This window comes from Sorex fumeus, unplaced genomic scaffold, assembly GCF_029834395.1.
Source record: "Sorex fumeus unplaced genomic scaffold, SorFum_2.1 ptg000183l, whole genome shotgun sequence".
Lineage (NCBI taxonomy): Eukaryota > Metazoa > Chordata > Mammalia > Eulipotyphla > Soricidae > Sorex > Sorex fumeus.
Genome location: NW_026606240.1, coordinates 939,709 through 945,445, shown reverse-complemented (window position 1 = coordinate 945,445; position 5,737 = coordinate 939,709). Strand labels below are relative to the sequence as shown.

General features: G+C 47.1%; 1 non-coding gene across 1 annotated transcript; it reads left to right on the top strand.

Moving 5' to 3' along the window:
- The first annotated feature begins 5,362 nt into the window (after nt 1-5,362).
- TRNAL-AAG (transfer RNA leucine (anticodon AAG)) lies at nt 5,363-5,444 on the top strand. The gene has a single exon. It is a non-coding gene; the product is annotated as a tRNA-Leu (tRNA).
- The last annotated feature ends 293 nt before the right edge of the window (nt 5,445-5,737 follow it).

Genomic DNA, 5,737 nt, shown 5'->3' with positions numbered 1-5,737 from the left:
CAGAGGGACAAAGCCACGCGGGTTCCGGGGCCGAGACCTCCAAGCCTACTCGAATTGGAGTCGAGCATCTTCCACCCAGATCCTCCAAATTCCAGTAGGCGGGGGTCACACCCACCACCTGGCCCCCTGGCGCCGTGTAATCCCATCAGCGGCCAAGACTCAGAGACTATAAAATCCAGATCCCGGACGAGAGCAGTGCAGTCTCTGCCCCCGCGCCTCGGTGTTCCTTCCCGGAGTCCCTTGGAGGGGAGCGGGTTGAGCTTTCCTCCCCGCCCCGGCCAGGGCTACGGCAGCCGGAGACCTCCAGGACCAGCCACCACCATGCTGAGACCACTCTCCGCACACCTGAAGGTACTGGCAGAGGGACAAAGCCACGCGGGTTCCGGGGCCGAGACCTCCAAGCCTACTCGAATTGGAGTCGAGCATCTTCCACCCAGATCCTCCAAATTCCAGTAGGCGGGGGTCACACCCACCACCTGGCCCCCTGGCGCCGTGTAATCCCATCAGCGGCCAAGACTCAGAGACTATAAAATCCAGATCCCGGACGAGAGCAGTGCAGTCTCTGCCCCCGCGCCTCGGTGTTCCTTCCCGGAGTCCCTTGGAGGGGAGCGGGTTGAGCTTTCCTCCCCGCCCCGGCCAGGGCTACGGCAGCCGGAGACCTCCAGGACCAGCCACCACCATGCTGAGACCACTCTCCGCACACCTGAAGGTACTGGCAGAGGGACAAAGCCACGCGGGTTCCGGGGCCGAGACCTCCAAGCCTACTCGAATTGGAGTCGAGCATCTTCCACCCAGATCCTCCAAATTCCAGTAGGCGGGGGTCACACCCACCACCTGGCCCCCTGGCGCCGTGTAATCCCATCAGCGGCCAAGACTCAGAGACTATAAAATCCAGATCCCGGACGAGAGCAGTGCAGTCTCTGCCCCCGCGCCTCGGTGTTCCTTCCCGGAGTCCCTTGGAGGGGAGCGGGTTGAGCTTTCCTCCCCGCCCCGGCCAGGGCTACGGCAGCCGGAGACCTCCAGGACCAGCCACCACCATGCTGAGACCACTCTCCGCACACCTGAAGGTACTGGCAGAGGGACAAAGCCACGCGGGTTCCGGGGCCGAGACCTCCAAGCCTACTCGAATTGGAGTCGAGCATCTTCCACCCAGATCCTCCAAATTCCAGTAGGCGGGGGTCACACCCACCACCTGGCCCCCTGGCGCCGTGTAATCCCATCAGCGGCCAAGACTCAGAGACTATAAAATCCAGATCCCGGAACCGCGCGGCCGCAAATGCGGCCGCGCGACATCTTATTATCTCATTCCTACTTTGGACAAACTTGCAGGCTGTCGAATGTAGCCTGCCCACAGGGCAGAGTCTGGCAAACTCCCCGTGGCCTACCAAATATGCCAAATACCAGTAACAATGATGGGTCTCATTCTCCTAAAGAGCCCTGAATATAATCTCAGGGCTAGGATGAAAGAGACGTTACTGGGGCCTGCTCGAGGCAATCGACGATTAACAGGATGATGAAATGAAATGAAATGAAATGAATTTCACCAAAATTTATGCATAAAACCCTGCATTCTGAATAGGGCCCTAGAATGGCTTTTGAAAAGTCAATTTCTCATGAAAAAAAGAAACTGCTGCTCTCTCATATTTCAAATATGAGATTAATAAGAAACGGATGCCCTGTGGTTTTGTCCAAATGTTGGGCCCAAGTCAAGTTTCCCAAAAATCAACATCAAAATACTTCTGCTCTCATCATCTTGAAGAGAGCTTCCCTATAACTTCTGGTCAACTCCAGCCTTTAAAATTGCTCAAAGGATGTCCTTTGGGGTCTGAAGTTTGTACTTTTACTCTTTTATTTTCTGATGTATGTTTGTTTGTTCTAGTCTACAGATGTTTGGCAGTTTGCTGACATTTTGTTCAATTATGGTGTTACTTGAGAATAATGCTTTCATGTTTAAGACTACTATTGCTACATTCTGGCAATAAACATGCAATTTTACTCAATTTCAATATTTTAAAACAATATTATATTTAAACTAAAATAATACTATAATAAATCTTATATTATTATCTGAGAAATAATAATTGTTAATAAAATATTTTTGAATTATTAATTAATTATAAAAACTTGATTTAATTATGATATTAATTAAATTTATTAACTTATTGTAAAATTAGGGAGAAAGGACTGCAAAGTTTAAGAAGACAACCAGAATGACCACCAACTGGGAGCTCTTTGGCACTATTGAGGCAACGTGGGAAGATGCCATCATTGACAACATTGACGAGGAATACCATCGGTTGGTTCAGCACCTCCATGACTGTGCAAAGAATGCCAAGAGTAGAAAAGCCACAAACAGACACCTGTCTTCAGAAACTCTAGAGCTCATTCGCCAATGTGGTTTGGCACAAGCCTCAGGCAATCACAAGCTAATGTCTGAGCTCACAAAGCTGTGCAGAGAAGCAATAAAGGAAGACTTCAAAGAGAGGAGAGCAGCAGTGTTGGCCGATGTGGCAGAAGCCAGGAAAAGTATTCAAAACGCCCACCTGTCCTTCACCAACTACAAGACCAAGATCACTGCCCCCTGGCATCCTGATGGATCTATCACATATTCCAGAACGGCAATGGAGAAGATTATCCATGACTTCTACTCAGATCTATTCGGTACTCCACCTGCCTACATTCCAAATTCTGCAGGATGGATGTGTCATCCCCAATGTTATCCCTTCTGAAATCCGACATGCCATTTCGTCAATAAAGAAGCATACAGCAACTGATCCAGACAAGGTCAGACCCAAACACCTGAAGAACCTGTCGTCAGTACTAATCAATACACTGGCTCGGCTCTTCACATGCTACCTGTCTGAATGCAAGGTTCTGTCCCAATGGAAAACCAGCAGGGCCATATTGTTGTATAAGAAGGGAGACATTCACGACAGTGGCAAGTATTACCGATCTGTCTATTGTCCATTGTCTACAAGCTGTTCACTCGAGTGATCCTGAACAGAATAGACAGAACACTAGATGAAGGACAACCATGCGAGCAAGCTGGGTTCTGAAAAGGATTCAGCACAATCGACCATATCCACACAGTGATCTAGGTCATTGAGGTTTCTCAAGAGTTCAAGATGCTGCTCTGTCTAACGTTCATTGATTTAAAGAAGGCCTTTGATTCTGTTGAGACTGAAGTGGTTATTGAAGCCCTAGCCAAACAGGGCGTTCAAACTCAGTACATCATGATCCTCCATGAGCTGTATTACAGATTCACTACAAGGATCTCACCACTCTACAAAGAAGTGATCATCCATGTCAAGAGAGGGGTTTGGCAGGGTGATACCATTTCACTGAAACTCTTCAGTGCCACCCTCGAGAACGTCATGTGATGACTGAATGGGAAAGAATGGGAGTGAAGATAGACAGTTGGCAACTACACCACCTCCACTTTGCTGATGACATCATTCTAACAACACCAAACATTAGCCCGGTGGCACAAATGCTGGCTGACTACAACTGTGAGTGTGGATAGGTTGGACTGCAGATGAATCTCACCAAGACAATATTCAAGAAAAATTGACTAGTCCCTGACATTCCATTTGCTCTCAACGGAACGAACATCTTCGAATGCAGCAGCTATGTATACCTGGGTTGAGAACTCAACATGAGGAACGACTTGGCACCAGAACTGTGCGGGAGGAAGAGGGCAGTGTGGAGCATCTTCAAGAGCATCAAAGAAGTTGTTAAGAGGACAAATAACCTCTGGCTTCAGGCTCATATTTTCGACTCCACCATTATTCCTGCACTAACATATGCCTCAGAGAACTTGGCCCTACGAAAACAGAATGAGAACGCTATTCAGGTCTCTCACAGAGGAACCAAAAGAGCTATGCTTGGAATATCACATTTTACTCAAGTGAGAGAAGGAATCCAGAGTTCCGACCTCCATTGATGATCAAGAATCGGGGATGCTGTCTTGTTTGGCAAGGTGTCAAAAATCAGATGGGCTGGACACACAATGCGATTTAGAGACACTGCTGGACTAGAGCAGTTACTGACTGGATTCCACAGGTCGTCAAAAGGATGCATGGCCGCCACCTACAAGATGGTCAGATTTCTTCGTCAAAACCCTGAACAAATGGTTTGAGTCTCTTCCTATTCCTGGAACCAGCAGATGCCAGTGGGCTACACTAGCACGCGACAGGGATGAATGAAGATGTTACTGGCGCCTGCTCAAGTAAATTGAAGATTAATGGAATAACAAGCGATACAAATAAAATTTTATTGTGATTAATGTAATATTTAAATTAATAACAACAATTTTACTAATTTAAATTAATACATTCACAATCTTGGGGAAAGAGGGAATTGTGAAACAGTAAAAGATAGGCACTCTGATCCCACAAGTGTCCATTTTAATAGAAACACATATTCCAATTTAATTCTTCTCAACTATTCCTTACTTCATTACATATTTTCTGGAAATTAATTCTTTGGTTGTGCTATCGAGCACAGCGGGTAGGGCGCTCGCCTTACACGCGTCCAACATGGCCGACCCGAGTTCGATTCCTCCGCCCCTCTCGGAGAGCCCGGCAAGCTACCGAGAGTGTTCGATATGCCAGACACAGTAACAACAAAGTCTCCAATGGAGACGTTACTGGGCCCGCTCGAGCAAATCGACGATCAACGGGAGGGCCTTTACCTTTTACCTTTTAATTCTTTGGTTGCAGACACCGAAGTGTTCCAGACACCTATTAAAGAAACAAAGAAACTGGAATTCAAGTGATCTTGTTAAAAGCTAGCTACGTTTACTTGTACAGGATGTCTTGGTTAATAATATACTCTTTTATATTATTAAACAAATCAGTTCTCACCCTACCACAGAACAATGATAGCCAACATGATTAGTCAGTCTGATGACAAAGAGGAAGAGAGGACAAAGCTTTTTGCTCAATCTTTTAAAATGACATTTCCAAACTAAAATTCTGCTCTTTGAATAAAATGGATAAGTAAAGACTCCTGTCCATTAGAATTTGATATTTCTTGGCTTTCTGATGTATGACACAGTTTCTTTAAAATAATCACATAAATGTAGTTTATTATTTTTAGTCTAACATAGGGCTGGAGCGATAGCACAGCGGCCGACCCGAGTTCCATTCTTCCGCCCCTCTCGGAGATCCCGACAAGCTACCGAGAGTATCTCACTCTCACGGCAGAGCTTGGCAAGCTACCCGTGATGTATTCGATATGCCAAACACAGTAACAACAAAGTCTCCAATGGAGACGTTACTGGGCCCGCTCAAGCAAATTGATGAACAACGGGAGGACAGTAATGACAGTGATGACAGTCTAACATAAAATAAATTTATCTGGTAGCGTGGCCGAGTGGTTTAAGGCGCTGGATTAAGGCTCCAGTCTCTTTGGGGGTGTGGGTTCGAATCCCACCGCTGCCAAAAGGCTTCTTTTAACTTTGGGACTGGAGCGATAGCACAGCGGTAGGGCGTTTGCCTTGCACGCAGCCAACATGGCCGACATGAGTTCGATTTCTCCGCCCCTCTCGGAGAGCCCGGCAAGCTACTGAGAGTATCTCGCCTGCACAGCAGAGCCTGGCAAGCTCCCCGTGACGTATTCGATGTGCCAAACACAGTAACAACAAAGTCTCCAATGGAGACGTTACTGGGCCCGCTAGAGCAAATCGATGCACATCGTTTTGAGTTTAATGCCAGTTCCAATGTAGCTTCCTCTT